Here is an 18061-nt window from a genome sequence, read left to right as displayed (position 1 = left end):
TGTTAGCATCTAAAATAATTATGCCAGCAATATGGTCTACAGGCTGCTTCTACCAACTGACTAGACAACCATTTTCTTAAATTAAATTAACCCCATACTCTATAGTTTATAGAAGTCTCTCTCAAAAAAGCTTCAACCTCTCACCAGAGATATTTCTAATAGTGTTTATCTTTAATGGAAAAAAACAAAACAAAACAAAACTCATACTTCATTAACTTTTAAAAAAGTAAAGTAAGCCTTGCATTAATGAAACAGGATAGTTCCCTTGACCCCTTTGTGGGACTCAGCCTGTAGCTCTCAACCCCTTACGGAAGTGGGAGCATGCAGGTGAGTGGTACAGGGGCCAGGACGAGTGCTTCTGGGCAACCAGCAGGAGCAGAACTCTGTGAAGGCCCATGGCAGCATCTAGGGGTTGCCCGCCAACCCCAAGGCCCCAGAGGGCATGTGTTAGAGTGCAGTGTCTTAGCTTTGCCATCCATGGTTGACTTAAGTGTTATACAGCTAAGTGGAGGGTCAGTGTGACAGCCTTTTGTACCCACACCCGGGCCCTTGTCTGTCATCCAGGAAGAATAAGGTCACATGAATGAATTGAAGGGTGATAAATGTGGAGGATTTTATTGAATGGTAGAAGTGGCTCTCAGCCACATGGGGAGCTGGAAAGGGAATGGAGTGGGAAGGTGGTCTTCTCCTGGAGTTTGGCCATCCCTGGCCAAACTCTTCTTCAAGGTCCCACCATTAAGCCATCCCTGTGAAGTCAAGCTGCTTCTCTCTGATGTCCAGCTGCTTCTTCTCTTGTTTCCAATGTCTGGCTGCTCCTCCTGTCCTTCTCTGCCACTCTGCCAGTGGAGCCTGGCTTTTTATGGGTACAGGATGGGGGATGGGGTAGGCCAGGGTGGTTTTGGAAAAGGCAACATTTCGAGCTGGAAAACAGGAATGTATGTTTCATTTTGGGCTGCAGGTCCAGGTTTGAGGATGGGGCTTTGTCCACGACACTGCCCTTTTCTACTTAGTATTTCCCTGCCTACTGTCCGTATCATTCATTAGAAAGAGCTTTGCCAGCTGGGGTGCAGTGGCTCACACCTGTAATCCCAGCAGAGGCTGAGGTGGGCAGATCACAAGGTCAGGAGCTCAAGACCAGTCTGGCCACCATGGTGAAACCCTGTCTCTACTGGGTTTTAGCTGGGCATGGTGGTGTGTGTCTGTAATCCCAGCTACTGGGGAGGCTGAGTCAGAAGAATTGCTTGAACCTGGGAGGTGGAGGTTGAAGTGAGCTGAGATGGCACCACTGCACTCCAGCCTGGACAACAAAGTGAGACTGTCTCAAAAAAAAAAAAAAAGAAAAGAAAAAGAAAGAAAAGAAAAAAAGAGCTTTGCCATTAGTGTCAAAAGATCTGTGTCCATTCTGGATCTGCCACTAACTAGAGGTGTGCCCATTTGACAAGTGCCTGTGATACCTTCAAAGACAAATAATTCTTTTACAATGAGATTAATGTGTTAAAATTTTTTACATATGAAATTAAACAAATATATAACAAAACTGCCTGTGGCAGTGCCACTAGCTGTGTACCAAAATCTAGTCTCTCCTTCTTATCATTTCCCAGCCTCCCTTGCAGTTGGATGGCCATGTGACTATATCCCCCTTGAAGGAATGTGAGTGTTAAGTAATGTGGTAAATCTTACTTCAGGACTCAGTCTTTTAAGACAGTGTATTTTCTCCACGTTCCCTTTCCCTTCTACTAGCCAGATCCTAGGTGTGGCAACCAGCCTAAATCATGCAGATGACAGTATACTCTGGTTATGCAAGAATAACACATTAGAAAGAGCCTCAGTCTCTGAATCACAATATGGAAAAGAGCCATTCACTGACCTGTACTCGTCCTGGGTACTTACATGAGAAATAACCTTACATTGTACTTAAGTGATTACAAATTTGGGTTTATGTATCATATACCCTCTGATTTATTGGTTCCATTACCAGAAATATCTTCCTTCCAAGAACTTGGAAAAATGTGCACAATATATTATTAAGTGAGTATGTATCAGAAAAACAGATTGTCACCAGGTGCGGTGGCTCATACCTATAATTCCAGCACTTTGGGAGACCAAGACAGGTGGATCATTTAAAGCCAAGAGATTGCTGCAATAAGCTATGATTGAGTCACTTCACTCCAGCCTGAGCAACAGACTGAATCCTATCTCTTAAAAAAAAAAAAAAAAAAAAAAAAATGCCAGGCACAGTGGCTTATACCTGTAATCCCAGCACTTTGGGAGGTCAAGTTGGAGGATCAGCTGAGGTCAGGAGTTCGAGACCAGCCTGATTAACATGCTGAAACCTGTCTCTACTAAAAACACAAACACTAGCCAGGCATGGTAGCACACACCTGTAATCCCAGCTACACGGGAGGCTGAGTCGGGAGAATCCCCTGAACCCAGGAGATGGAGACTGCAGTAAACAGATTGTACCACCGTGCTCCAGCCTGGGCAACAGAGCAAGAGTCCTTCTCAAAAAAAAAAAAAAAAAAAAAAAAAAAAAAAAATCAGAGGAAGGTAATTACATTCTAGTCCATCAAGTTATTTTATTTTTTGTCTCAGATTACAGGTGTCTGTTTCAAGACAGTACACATGAAGAAAATGGTTTAAAACCGACATGAAAATGATATAACCCAAAGAGAAAAATCAAATAATATTTTAAAATGCTAATTTGAAAAAAAATGGTAAAAGCTACTTACTAGCACAAATGCTTAGAATCTAGTGATTTCAATTCAGCAAACCAAATGTTTTGTATTTATTTATTTATTTTTATTTATTTATTTATTTTTTTGAGACAGTCCTGCTGTGTTACCCAGGCTGGAGTGCAATGGTGCAATCTCAACTCACTGCAACCTCTGCCTCCCAGGCTCAAGTGGTCCTCCTGCCTCAACCTCCCAAGTAGCTGGGACCACACCTGGCTACTTTTTGTATTTTTTTTTTTTTTTTTTGTAGAGACGGGGTTTTACCATGTTGCCCAGGCTGGTCTTGAACTCCTGGCCTCAAGCCGTCCACCTGCATTGGCCTCTCAAAGTGCTGGGATTGCAGGCATGAGCCATCATACTTGGCCAATCACACGTTTTTTAAACATTTCTATGTGATTAGTACTAAGGGTACAAGGGGACAAGAATTCTAGTCCCTGCCTTGAAAGAAATACACAAGTAGAAGAATCCTTTAGAAAAATGTAAATTTTTTATTCCTAAAAACAAGGTTTAAATGCATACTTTCTAAAGTCACAGAAAAACAGAAAAACAAAAATATAGTTATATACCAAAGTACAGATAATAACAGAACAAAGAATAAGATACAGAAATAACAGAGTAAGATGAAAAATTAAGATCAAAAGAGACACCAATAAATAAAATGTGACAAATTATATCATGAAAATACAAAAAATTCAATTAAGCAAGTATATATATACACACATACATACACTATTTCTAGAAGTATCTCACAACTTTAGAACTAAAAGGATGGCAAAGGGATAATAAATGAAAGCAAACACCAAGAAAACAGAAATCACAATATTAGTAATATGTATAATAAAATAAAATATATTAAAATATGTAAAGCAAATATATTAAACAGAACAAAAGAGGTTATGTTATAATCATGAAGGATCTAATTAACACAAAAAATATAACTCTCAGAAGTCTTTATATGTTTGTATTTGTGTTTTCTTGCTGCATAACACAATACTACAAACTCAGCAGCTTGAAACACTACTCATTTATTATGTCATAGTTTCTGTAGGTCAGAAGTCTGGGCACAAGGTAGTTGCATGCTTATAAAAGTATTGGTTACTATTAGGATCTCACAAAACTGAAATTAAATTGAGATGCCAGCTAAGGTGTGTTCTCATCTTCTCATCTAGGGTTTAGGATCCTCTTCCAAGCTCATTCAAGTTACTGGTGTTGGAAATAAATGCTTGGTGCCACCAAGTGAAAACAGCACTCAGGCAAGTTTTCTCAGCAAGGCAATTTACTTCTATAGAAGGATGCGTCTCACGGATGGAGCAATGGTGAGAGCACACTGGACAAGGGAGGGGAAGGGAGTCTTATTCCTAATGCATGCAGCTAGCCCCTACTGCTGTGTCTTTCCCCTATTGGCTAGGGTTGGACCACACAGTCTACGCTAATTCTGATCAGCTATTTTAAAGAGAGTGAGGGTACAAGCCGGAGTGGTGGGGTGAGTAGTTTTGGTGGGAGGGACAGTTGCAGAACAGGTGACTAAGGATGCCTAAGGACAGAACAGGTGACTAAGGGTGACTAAGGACAGAGCATGTGACTAAGGATCCCTAAAGACAGAACAGGTAATACAGGCTAGGAGGGTAAAGAATGAGGACGTTAAACTTTAAAATGGAGAACAAAGGACAGGGAAGCTGAACATACTGACATACTGGTTCTTTGAAGAGGAACTCAGAATTCATTGTACTTAACAATTTTCTCCCTCTTGAATTTTAAAGGAAGTTGACAGGCTAAACTTTGAAGAGGAATTTACTGTATCCTACATTAGTAAAATTCAGTTCCTTGAGATTGTAGGACTGGGGTGTCTGCTTTCTTGTTGGATATTGGCTGGGATCACTCTTAGCTCCTGGAAGCCATGCAAGCCCTTGCCACATGGCCCCTCCCATAGGCAGTTCTCAACAGGGCTGTTTGCTTCTGCGAGGCCAGCATGGGGCTCTCTCTCACTTCAAATCTCTCTAACCCTTTCCATTTTCTGACCTTTCAACCCTCTTTTAAAGGTCTCACTTGATTTGGTCAGGCCCACTCAGGATAATCCATCATTTGATCAACTTGAAATTGATTCAGAACTTTAGTTATATCTGCAAAATCCCTTCCACTTTTTCATATAACATAACTTAATCATGGGACTCACAGCCAACCACATTCCCAGATGTCTCTCACACTCAAGAGGAGGGGAATATTATGTGAAATCTATACTAGCCACTAGGAATTTTAGAGACCATCTTAGAATCCTACCTGCCAGTGTTGAATTGTTTTTCATGAAAAGATATTAGCTGTTAATATATTAAGTATATTAACCATTAAAAATGCAAAAAGATGGATTTTAAAAAATATATAAGTAGTGTGCTATCATATATATTTCTGTCTTTGACAGACTGACTATGCAGAAAAAAATGGACTCCAATACAAGAAATCAGAATTATATAATTAAGATTGATTTGAAAGATTATTGGAACTCTAAAAATAGAGAATATAAGTATATTTGATAAAGTGAAAATCTTGGATAAACTGAAAAGTAAATATTAATAAAAATATTGATAAACTGAAAAATAAATATTACATGGACCAGTCTCCAAGTCCAAGACAATAGAGTTAACAGAAGAAAACTTAACCAAAGTTATGCAGGCATTAAAAAAGTTTACTCTTTTAAATAATTCTTGATTCAAAGAAGAGAGGTGGGTACTACAATAACAATTTAGTGACAAAAGATTATAGAATGATAAGCATTCCAGCCAAAAAGTTAGGGAAAGGAAATGAAACATAATCAAGGAATACAGGAAAAATAAATTAATTATAACAAAGCAAAAATTAAAAAATTAAAACATTCAAAGTTTATTTTTTATGTTTGAAAAAGCAGTGAAGAATGTGGAAAGATATGTACTGACTTAACAGTGAGTGGTAATCCTTTGGGGTACGAACATAATTGTCTTTTTTGTGGTTTAAATTTGTTATAATAAGCTTGGATTACTTTTATAATTAAAATAGATGATAGGTTGACAAACAAGGAATATTCTGGTGTTTAAAGATCAGCTAGAAAGTTCCAATTACTACATAAACCATTTCTCCAATATCTTTTTTTTTCCCTCTTTGTTGAGACAGGGTTTTGCTCTGTTACCCAGGCTGGGCTCAAGCAATTATCCTGCCTTAGCCTCCCAAGTAGCATGGATTACAGGCATCTGCCACCATGCCTGCCTAATTTTTTGTATTTTTAGTAGAGAGGGGGGGGTTTCACCATGTTGGCCAGGCTGGTCTCGAACTCCTGATGTCAGGCGATCCACCCACCTGGGCCTCCCAAAGTGCTGGGATTACAGGCGTGAGCCACCACGCTCAGCCCATTTTTCCAATATCTTATGGAACATATTTAAAAATTCATCATACAATAGTTCAAAATTAATGTCTCAAATTCCAAAATACAAATGTTATATAGGCATTGTCTCAAAACTCAAATAATAAAGCTATAAAATTATAATTTAAAAATAACTGAAAAAGAAAGTTAATTATTTTTGACAGGTATTTTGATTTTTAAATTTTTTTAGTGATTATAAATGTCTTTAGGTTTTTGTCTTTCTCTTAAGTCAATTTTGACAATTTATCATTTTCCTAGGAAATAACCTATTTTCTCTGGGTTTTCACATTTGTTGGAATGAACTTGAACATCAACTTCATTTTATTTTTTAAAAATTGTTTCAGTATTTTCAATATAATTTCTCATTCTCAATGTCTATAGTTATATTTTTTTCTGTTTTTCTTAATTAACATCGCAATACTTTTACACACTATATATATATATACACACACACATTTCCCCCCCCCCCAATGAACTAGCTTTTGGATTTATTGAAAAATTGTACTATCGCTTCTTCTGCCGCTCCTGGGGCTGCTTGTGTGCTCGTTCGGTGCGGACCTGGTACCTCTTTTGTGAAATGGCAGCTGAGGAGACGACGGAGCTCCCCACGGCCGACGAAAAGCCCAAGGAAGGAGTCAAGACTGAGAACAACAATCATATTAATTTGAAGGTGGCGGGGCAGGGTAGTTCTGCGGTGCACTTTAAGATTAAGAGGCGTACACCACTTAGTAAACTAATGAAAGCCTATTGTGAACGACAGGGATTGTCAATGAGGCAGATCAGATTCTGATTTCATGGGCAACGAATCAATGAAACAGACACACCTGCACAGCTGGACATGGAGGATGAAGATACAATTGATGTGTTCCAACAGCAGACGGGAGGTGTCTACTGAAAAGAGAACCTGCTTCTTTACTCCAGAACTCTGTTCTTTAAAGACCAATATTACATTTGCAATTAGAAAACTGCAATTTGGTTCCACCACATCCTGACTACTACAGTATAGTTTTCTCTGTTCTTTCATTTCCCCCTTCCCCATTCCTTTATTGTACGTAAAGGAACCGGTGTATGTGCACAAGCATATCGCATTTTTTTTAAACCAAACAGCCAATGGTATGTTTCGACTGACGTCAAATTGATGTCAAGTGGAGACAGGATGGGGAAAAATACTGACTCTGTGAAAATACCCCCTTTCTCCATTAGTGGCATGCTCATCCAGCTCTTATCTTTATATTCCAGTAAGTTATTTTGCTCTCACTGTTTTAACAACAACAAAAAAAAAACAACATAAAACTCCTTGCATACCCTGTTCAATTGGAGAATTTTAATGTTTTTCATTTATCATTGTAAAACCAAGGACAATTTAATAACATTTTTGTACATAGCTGTTACATGTAGGGCAATCTGTCTTCAGGTAGGGATAAATTACACTAAAACAAACAAACAAAAAAGAATCCTAGATAGTTTTCCCTTCAGATCAAGCATCTTGTTGTTTAAATAAACTTCTTGTTTTAAATGAAAAAAAAAGAAAAATTGTACTATCATTCTGGTTTCTAAGTTTTGAATTTTTGATGGCTGTCTCATATGCTTGGCTTGCCTTGCTCTCCTGTACCACTCATATTTCTGTAAGGCAGATTTCTAAAAGGAGGATTAAGGACTCACAAGGCTCAGATATTCTGAATTTGGGTGGATGCAGCCTAATTGCCCTTCCAAAAAGAAGGTCTAAGCTTATACTTCCACAAGTGACTGAACCTGTTTCTCCAAACTTTGTCAACTCTGGATACCACCTATCTTAGTACATTTTCCAGTCTGATGTGCAAAAACATGACATGGCCTATTTAAGTGCATAAGATTGATCAAGAGTGAGGACAGTCTATTGAATAAAAAAGAAGATAAGTTATCATGGTCAGTAAGAATAAAATGAGCCAGGATATTAAACATAGAAGAGTATATAAGCCTACGAAAAGAGAGAAAATGAAGAAAAGAAACCAGAATTGTGGAATTTTTTTTTTTTTTTGAGTGCAAGAAGAAGGGGAGCCTCTGTTTGCAGGAAAATTGGAATAGGAATAATACAAAAAAAATTTAATTAAAAAATAGAGAAAGGAGAGCCAGGGTAAGTGGGAATTTGATGAGGTTTAGTTGCGGTTTCAGTTAATGTTCTGCATGTGTACAACTTCAGACTGGCCAGGCATTGGGTGTCCACTTTATGTCAATGATAAGATGAGGTAATACAGTAAATAATAATGGGGAAGCGAAGAACAGCGATCAGGCTGGTGGGCTCCACCTTGCAGGGGAGGTCAGGAGGAGGTCTGGCATGAGTGGTGGGTGACACAGGCAAGGGTCAAATTCTAAGGGAAGAAATTGAGTTAGGCACAGAAGGGCAAAACTGACTTGGGTGCTCAGGAGCGTCTGTGGCTGTTACCCCTGGATTCATTGTTTCCAGGGCTAATAAAGGAGCAGCAGAAGCAACTCAATGTTTTTTGTATTTGTTTGTACCAACACGTTCTATTTTACAAATATTTGCGTTTGTCTTTCATAATAGCCTTCTACTGCTGACTGGACCAAAGCCAAACTCAGCCTCCCTCCCTGACCTTTCTGCACGATGCCGCCCTTTCTAGCATCTACCCACGGCACTCTCTTGTTGGTTTCCTTCCTCCCATATGTCACAGTCATTGTCTTCACACACTCGACTTATTTTCAGTTTTTTAATCTCATGCTATCAATACCCAAAGCAATGCTTTCTCTTGGCCCCGATCTCATATTTCACAAGTAAAATCCAATCCTAACCTAAAATAGTCTTTCCTTTTGCCAGAATATCATGGGTGATGTACTTCTGTGAGCATATATCTCAGAGCTGCTCCACAGTCTTCTATTAGTATAAAGCAGAGAAGGCTGAACAGATTACTATGAGGCCCTCACACTCTGAAGTTGGGTTTGGAGCGTGTGGTGTTCTTAGCTTTGGAAATTCCTCCACCTACTGGTTGCCTAAAATCCTGTCTGTTCACATTATATAATGAGGTTCGCAGTTGTTTTATGAGATCAGCCTATTTTTAAGAGTAATGGGCCTCTTGTGAATGATAACACATTTCTAGGTCACTTGGAATTCCTAAAATAAAATTAAAAATGTGTTCTAAAGACAATATTTTCTTATCATAATAGAAAATGTTTTCAAGCAGATGACAAATTTCTTAATGCTTTTTAACAACCATTAGGGGGCAGAAAATCATTATACAGCATAACAATTCAATCCACGTTAGGCTAGGGAAGGGAAAGCCTATTTTAGGTGTTAGTACCAAAATCAAGTTATTTTTCAGTGCAATCATTGATTTGGTGCTTGGGCATCTTATTTACAAAAGAAGCCTTCGGTAGTGGCTTTATTTTTTACAACTTGCTTCCTATCAATGTATCAAATCAGATGAACCTTATTCTGAAGGAAACACTTTAATGACCAATTTGACATCTTGGGGCAGGTTTGCCAGATATGACTAGTAAGAATAGTTGAAATATGTTGATAAACTAAAAGTAAGTTTATCTCACTAAAAATTAGAGAAATTCGTAATAAAACAATAGATTTATGGCTGCCAAAGTTTCAGGAACTCCCTTTTCAGTCACCCTATCAAACCATGGATTCAAGCATGGTTAAAAATAGTTCGCTACTTCTTTAACAGCTTCTTTTCCAAAACAAACTCCTTAAAGATTAGAACGCAATTATTATCTCTACTTCTCACTTCCATTCCCCCATCAGTCAGCCTTTCACCTCTCACCCCACGGAACTTCTCATGGAACGCCACCCATGACTTCCTCATGGCCGAATTCAGGTTCTCCAGTTAGAAAGATTATCAACAAGCACTTGCTAATTTAAGTTTAAGAGAAATGTATTGAAAGTATATTACAAGCTGGGTGCAGTGGCTCATGCCCGTAATCCCAACACTTTGGGAGGCTGAGGCGGGCGGATCATTGAAGCCCAGGAGGTCAAGACCAAACTGGCCAACATGGAAAAACTCCATTTCTACCAAAAAAAAAAAAAAAAAAAAAAAAACCCACAAAAATTAGTCAGGCATGGTGGCATGTACCTGTAATTCCAGACACTCAAGGGGCTGATGTGGGAGGATCACCGGAGCCTGGGGAGGTCAAAGTTGCAGTGAGCCATGATCACGCCACTGCACTCCAACCTGGAAGACAGAGCAAGACCCCATTTCAAAACATAAATAAAATAAAATAAAATGGCCAGGCGCGGTGGCTCACGCCTGTAATCCCAGCACTTTGGGAGGCCAAGATGGGCGGATCACAAGGTCAGGAGTTCGAGACCATCCTGGCCAACACGGTGAAACCCCGTCTCTACTAAAAATACAAAAATTAGTCAGATGTGGTGGCAGGCACCTGTAATCCCAGCTACTCAGGAGGTCGAGGCAGGAGAATCGCTTGAAAACAGAAGGCGGAGGTTGCAGTGAGCAGAGATCGTGCCACTGAACTCCATCCAGCCCGGGCAACAAGAGTGAAACTCCGTCTCAAAATAAATAAATAGAAACAAATAAGTAAATAAATCAACAGCACCTGAAATTAAAGGAAGAAGCATAGGTAGCAAGAGTTAATCAACACTCTTATCAGATAAGGGCCCTTTGCTGGCATTACATTTATTTCATCTTGGGATCGCTTGGCTCAAGTGTCCAAGTCCTCGTAAGTCAGTCCAGTCGGCTGAGCTTGGGCCACATACCCAGCTGGTGGCTTGGAGTGGCAGTGCAGAATGCCCTGGGAGTCTTAGCACAGGTGCACACACTGGGGGAGGAGTTATTAAGTGGAAATTCTCTCTCTCCCAAACAGGGAGGAAAAAAAAGAGGTAGTGTGGTCAAAAGAGAAAATGCCCACTACAGTTTTCATCCTTTCTGATTTCTTCATAGTTTTCGCACCAGATGTAACTCCTGTGATGGCTAATTCCATGTGTCAACATGACTGGCCAAGGGGCACCCAGATTAAACGTTGTGTCTGAGTTTGTGAGGGTGTTTCCAGACGAGGTTAGCATTTGAATTGGTGAATTCAGTAAAGCAGGTTGGCCTCCCCATTGTGTGTGGGCATCATCCAATCTGTTGGGAGCCTGAATAGAACAAGAAGTGGAGGAAGGAGGAATTCTTCCATTTTTTGTTTCCTGCCTGCCTGCTTGAGCTGGTACATTGGTCTTCTGACCTTGGACTGGGATTCACACCCATATGTGCACATATATACACACACACATACACACGCACACACACATATATATACACCTATATATGTGTATACACACACACAATGAATTGGTTCTGGTTCTCTGGAAAACCCTAATATGACTCCTTTCTTACGGAAAGTCCCTCTTCCCACTCAATCCCACTTTCCTTCTGAACTCACTAACTATTCCTTCTCCATCTCTGTTTTCTTCTGTGTTCTTGGCTTTCTTTTCTTCTTATTTCATTGTTTTCCATCTACTTGTCACATCAAGGACCACCTGTATGCCTATGACTCTCTCAATGTGTACTTTTTTATTTTAAAACTTCTTTTTCCTTTTGCTTTTTTTCTCTTCTTTATTTCTGAATGATCAATCTGTATCTTTACAGATGCAACATACTCAACAGCTGGTGTCCCTTGGATGGCCCACCAGCACACCACTGCCCCACTTCCACCCTCACGCTCTCCCTTCCTCTGCCTTCTTCATTTCCATGAATTGTACCACAATCCACTCACCCAGTCATCCAAGCCACAGACTCACTCTTTCCAAATACATTCAGTCATCAAATTCTGCAGACTGAGGCATGGCGAGGCAGCTCACCCCTGTAATTCCAGCATTTTGGAAGGCTGAGGTGGGTGGGTCGCTTGAGCCTAGGATGTCGAGACCAGCCTGGGTGAAATAGGGAGACCCTGACTCTTAAAAAAAAGAGAACAGTCTGCAGACTGTGCTTCCTTAATTTCACTCAAATGTCTCCTCTCCTTTGTATTCTCATTGCTACTGTCTTGCTTCAAGTTCTCTTCATCTTATCTAGGGTACAGTCTCCCAACCGGAGTCCACATCTTCAATTTTACACCATTCCAACCCATCTTCCACACTGCTCCCAGAGAGATATTTCTGAAAAAAACAAATATGACCAGATTTATCTCCCTTGTTAAAGCCCTTTATAACTTCTGCTGTCTACAGCATAAAGTGCAAACTCCCTCACATGGGATCAAAGCCCTTTATAAACCAACCCCTCCCTACTTTTCCAGATTTGTTTCTACTCATATCTACCTCACACCATAAGCATCAGCTTGGCTATTTCCGTGAACTTTGCCCATGTTGCCCTTCCCCTGAAATCGGCTTCCCTCCCATGTTCTCGTTCTTTCTCTCTCTCTCTCTCTCTCTTTAATTAGAGATGGGGTCTTGCTCTGCCACCCAGGCTGGAGTGTAGTGGTGTGACCATAGCTCACTGTAACTTCAGACTCCTGGGTTCAAGCAATCCACCTGCCTCATCTTCTCAAGTAGCTAGGACTACAGCCGTGCACCACTCCGCTAGCTAATTTGTTTAAAATTTTTCATAGAGATGGGGTCGTGCTATGTTGCCCAGGCTAGTCTCTAACTCCTAGGCTCAAGCAATCCACCTGCCTCAACCTCCTGAAGCTCTGGAATTACAGGTGTGAGCAACTACACCTAGCCACCTACCATGTTCTTTTTTTTTTTTTTTTTTTTTTTTGAGAAGCAATCTCACTCTGTTACCCAGGCTGGAGTGCAGTGGCGCGATCTCAGCTCACTGCAAGCTCCGCCTCCCGGGTTTACGCCATTCTCCTACCTCAGCCGCCGAGTAGCTGGGACTACAGGCGCCTGCCACCACGCCTGGCTAATTTTTTGTGTTTTTAGTAGAGATGGGGTTTCACAGTGTTAGCCAGGATGGTCTCAATCTCCTGACCTCGTGATCCATCCGCCTCAGCCTCCCCAAAGTGCTGGGATTACAGGCGTGAGCCACCGCGCCCGGCCCATGTTCTTATAATAAATACTTTTAAGACTTAACTCAAAGCCACCTCCTCTATAAAGCCTTTCCCAGTTCTCACCTCTGTCTCCTCAATGATAGAACTGACCACTCCCTCCTTTGGGTTCACACTTGACCCCCATACCTGTTTACCTGGAGTCTCTCCCGTCTAGTCTGTCATACTCTCAACAACCAAAATGGTGTTTCACCCATCTATGCATTCCCAATACCTGTCATAGTATCCAATGCTTAAAATGCTCAGTAAATGAGTACAGAAGTGAATTTGTGACTAGAGAGGGTGGAGAAAGTCTACACACTCAGCCGAGGAAACTCAGGGAAAACAGAGTCACTTTTTTTAGAACCAGCTGGGGCTATCCCGAGCCATAGTGTATGCCAGTGACTCTCTGCTCTGTTTGCACAGTAGAATTGCCTGGAGGGTATTTAGAAAATGGCGGGGTCCTAAAAAAGCCAGTTAAATCAGAATCTTTAGGGGTGAGCCTAGACATAGGTATTTTTTAGAGACACCTCTGAGATTCTAGTGTGCAGTCAGAATCAAGAACCACCGGTGCAGGGCATTCCTGAAATGACTGCAGCCAGACTACAGGGGAATGAGAGCAGACTCCTACGGTGCTGCTGAGCAGAACACCCAGGTGGCAAATAGCTCCTCCTCCAAGGGAAAAGCATGAGCATCACTGGCCTAGGACACAGGCACAGCCTTGTAATCAATGATGAGGAATGCCTTCAAGAGCGACGCCAGATGGTACCACTTAAATATTTTATGACTCAGCTCCAAGGAAGTTTGTTGAGAGGAAATACAGGTTGAGCATTCCTAGTCTGAAAAATCTGAAATTAAAAATGCTCCAAAATCCAAAACTTTTTGAGCACTGACATGGTGCTACAAGTGGAAAATTCCACACTTGTCCTCATGTGACAGGTTAAAACGCAGGTGTACAACACATAGTTTATTCAGAATGCCTCCTCACCCCTAGAGGACCCACTTCCTGGTCTTTCAACTGCTTCTGATGTTTCTTCTCACCTAAAAAAAAAAATACAGGGTACAGTGTGCAGTAGCTTTTTTTTTTTTTTTTTTTTTTTTTTTTTGAGACAAGGTCTTGCTCTGTCACCCAGGCTGGAATGCAGCAGCACTATCACGGCTCACTACAGCCTCGAACTCCTGGGCCCAAGAGATCCTCCCACCTTAGCCTCCAGAGTAGCTGAGATTACAGATGTGGCCACCACCCCCGGCTAATTTTTTAAATATTTTGTAGAGACAGGGCCTCGCTATGTTGCTCAGGCTGGTCTCAAACTCCTGACCTCAGGTGATCCACTTGCCTTGGCCTCCCAAAGTGCTGGGATTACAGGCGTGAGCCACCACGCCCAGCCATACAATAACTTTTTAATCAAAACAGCATCGTAGTGGATACTGAAAGCCTACCATTGTTTGTTGTTGTTTATAGCTATTCAGGTTTTCTGACGGTGCTACTGTGCTGCTTATTTAACCTTTACTCATTCTTTTTTTCCACTCATTAAAATTTTTCCCATTTTTTCATTTTTCATTAACAGTATGTCATAGTTTTTACTATTATGTACTTATGTGTGAATAAGTATAAAAAAATATTGCTCCTCAGTAGCACATAAATTCAGTCAGGAATGATGGCGATACCAAACAACTACAGACTGTCCACATGGGTGGCTAAGATAGTGACACTTTTGCTTTCTGATGGATCAGTGTACTCAAGCTTTCTTTCAGGCACAACCTTATGTAAAATATTACATAAAATTGCCTTCGGACTATGTTAATAAGGTTATATAAAACATAAATGAGCTGGGCGTGGTGGCTCACAGCTGTAATCCCAGAACTTTGGGAGGCTGAGGTGGGCAGGTCACCTGAGGTCAGGAGTTCGAGATTAACCTGGCCAACATGGTGAAACCCCGTCTCTAATACAAAAATTAGCTGGGCGTGATGGCACATACCTGCAGTCCCAGCTACTCGGGAGGCTGAGGCAGGAGAATCGCTTGAACCCGGGAGGTGGAGGTTGCAGTGAGCCAAGATTGCGCCATTGCACTCCAGCCTGGGTGACAAGAGCGAGACTCCATCTCAAAAATATATATATATAAATAAAAATAAATGACTTTCATGTTTAGACTTGGGTTCCATCCCCAAGATAACTCGTTACATATATTCAAATATTCCAGGATCCAAAAAAAAAAAAAAAAAGATGAATTCTGTAACACTTCTAGTCCCAAGCATTTTAGATAAGCGATACTCAACCTATACTTACAGAGATGCAAACCTTCCTCCTTCTCATGGAAAACACTGCAGGAGAGATCTTGGGAGCCCTTTAGTTCACTGACAAGGAAAGGGAAAGAAAGTAAAGAATTTTGGAATCCCACACTTTTTTGGGATTCTTTTGGCTGTAACAGAAACAAAGGAAAAAGCTTAAGCAACTCTAAATTTCAAGATTAAGATTCAACATTGTTTCAGGCATAGTTGGATCGAGGACAGAAATATGTCATAAGGGAACTTTCTCTGTTTCTCCATCTCTTGGTTCCACTTTTCTCTGTGTTGGTTTCAGTTTCCCATAAGGTTAATTCATGTGGCAGCAAAAATGGCCACCAGCAGCTATAGGCTCGTCTCATCCTTACATGTACCTGTAGTCCAGTGAACAGAAAGTATCTCTTTTCAGATGCTACAGAATCCCAGAGATGACTCTATGTAACCCAATCACATCATATTCTTATCCCTGAACCTGGGGCTAGGGGAATGCAATTCTCTCTTCCAGAACCACAGGGGTGGAGTCAGTCTCATCTGAACCACATAGATTAAGAATGTGGGGTGGCACTGTTCTCCAAAGAGATGCTAAATAGGAAGAGATACGTCTATTTCAGGTGATTCAACTGGTATACCCTCCTGAGATTATGATCCTGTTATAATTACTATTCTTTGGTTACAATCCAAATAATCTGACTCTGGATAATAAGGAAAAAAATACCATAAGATATTGGTTCACTCACACAATCAAAGGGAAAGGTAAAAAATCGGGCCTTGAAATGATCAGGAACCAGGATAGTCTAAAGAAAGAGTAACAGAACTTACGGGCAGTCCTTTTAGACTGATGGATCTCCAACCACTTGCAGCCATCATTCGAGATTCAGATTCTACGGAGACAAAAATCTGATTGGCCTGTATCCAAGGAAGAGGGAGCAGGCAGGTGGAATCGGGTTTGACAGTCCCATCCGTGCAAGAATCAGAAGAATGAGGGAGGGGCAGTTTTCCTAAGCATAAGCAAGATGCTGTTCCTGGAAGGGAGAAAGGACGTTGGGCAGTAATAAACAAAAGCCGTTCAACTACACACCCAAATGGTCCCTGTCCCTCTCTCACTCTGCTCTCAAATCTCAGAGGCCAGAGCAAGTAAGGATTCAATAAAGACCAAGCCAACTTTCTGCAATTTTGCTTCCTATATTAGCTAAAAGTATACAATGTGTTTGCAGTAAAATGTTCTAGCTTGGATCTGACATCTCAAACATTGAATAACAATTACAGAAGCTTTCTAATGTAGCTCTGTTCTTGAGACTTCTAAATGCATGCTTCTGCACAAAGACCTGGTCCGCCTGGAAGAGGGTCATCTTTTCCAGTATCAACCACTTGGGGAAGCAAAGGATTTGCAGGACTCAGGAAAAAATCTCTTAAGTGACTATCTGGATGTAAAGGATCTCGCTATAACAGTGCAGGAAATGAATTGGAGCAGGTCAAGACTAGAGAAGACAGGAGGCAGGGAGACCGGTGGGATTGTAGGTGGTATGTAGCAGTCTGTGGTATAGATGTGCCGGTACAGGTTTTACCAGCCTGCTAGTTATATAAAGTTTACAATCAATGCTGCAACCTTGAACAATAGTCATTTTGCTTATATGCAATAATTGTAGGATACATTCCTACAACTAAAAATGCTGAGTCTGAGGGTATATATATATTTTTTCAAATGGGGTCTCACTGTTGCCTATACTGGAGTGCAGTGGTGTGGTCACAGCTCAGTGGAGCCTCAGTATCTCAGGTTCAAGAGATCCTCCCACTTCAGCCTCTAGAGTGGCTGGGACTACAGGCATCCACCACCATGCTTGGCTAGTTTTTTTTTTTTTTTTTTTTTTTTTTTTTTTTTTTTTTTTTTTTTTGAGACGGAGTCTCGCTCTGTCGCCCAGGCTGGAGTGCTGTGGCTCGATCTCGGCTCACTACAAGCTCCGCCTCCCGGGTTCACGCCATTCTCCTGCCCCAGCCTCCCGAGTAGCTGGGACTACAGGCGCCTGCCACCTCGCCCGGCTAATTTTTTTTGTATTTTTTTTAGTAGAGACGGGGTTTCACCGTGTTAGCCAGGATGGTCTCGATCTCCTGACCTCGTGATCCACCCGTCTCGGCCTCCCAAAGTGCTGGGATTACAGGCTTGAGCCACCGTGCCCGGCCTTAAATTTTTTATAGAGACAGGGTTTCACTATGTTGCCCAGGCTGGTCTTGAACTCTTCAAATCATGTAATCCTCCTGCCTCGGCTTTCCAAAGCGCTAGGATTAAAGGTGTGAGCCACCACACCTGGCCCACATTTCTAATTATGACTGATATTGTTAAATTGCCCTACATAGAGATTCTACCAGTTTACACTGCCAACAAAGAAAGCCACTGGCCTAGATCAATGGTTCTCCAACTTTAGTGTTCACCAGAACCACGTGGAGGTCTTGTTAAAACCTCCATGTGGTGGGCCCCAGGTCCAAAGTTTCTGATTCAGAAGGTCAGATGTGGGGCCTAAGAATCTGCACTACTAAAAAGTTTCCAGATGCATTTTGAAAATCACTGCAACAGATCAATTTGGCTTCCACTTTATAGACCTGTTCTCCCCAAGTCAGGAAGTTCCTCTTCAATTCTGTGAGCTTTTCTCTATCTCCATTTTGCTTAACTTTTCTGCTATATTTTAGATGTCTGTCTTTTTCT

General features: G+C 41.1%; 1 long non-coding RNA gene and 1 pseudogene across 1 annotated transcript; one reads left to right on the top strand and one right to left on the bottom strand.

The window, feature by feature from the left end:
- Positions 1 to 6629: 6629 nt before the first annotated feature.
- Positions 6630 to 7143, top strand: LOC102120119 (small ubiquitin-related modifier 2 pseudogene; annotated as a pseudogene).
- A 4420-nt stretch (positions 7144 to 11563) lies between these two features.
- LOC102119479 (uncharacterized) lies at positions 11564 to 16385 on the bottom strand. Its single transcript, XR_006697444.3, has 4 exons — positions 16183 to 16385; positions 15368 to 15435; positions 14069 to 14121; positions 11564 to 12211 (listed from the first exon to the last, which is right to left on the bottom strand). It is a non-coding gene; the product is annotated as an uncharacterized lncRNA (long non-coding RNA).
- Between the last annotated feature and the right edge of the window lie 1676 nt (positions 16386 to 18061).

This window comes from Macaca fascicularis, chromosome 4, assembly GCF_037993035.2.
Source record: "Macaca fascicularis isolate 582-1 chromosome 4, T2T-MFA8v1.1".
Classification (NCBI taxonomy): domain Eukaryota; kingdom Metazoa; phylum Chordata; class Mammalia; order Primates; family Cercopithecidae; genus Macaca; species Macaca fascicularis.
The sequence above is the reverse complement of the archived record's forward strand: the minus strand, read 5'-3'. Positions and strand labels throughout refer to the sequence as shown.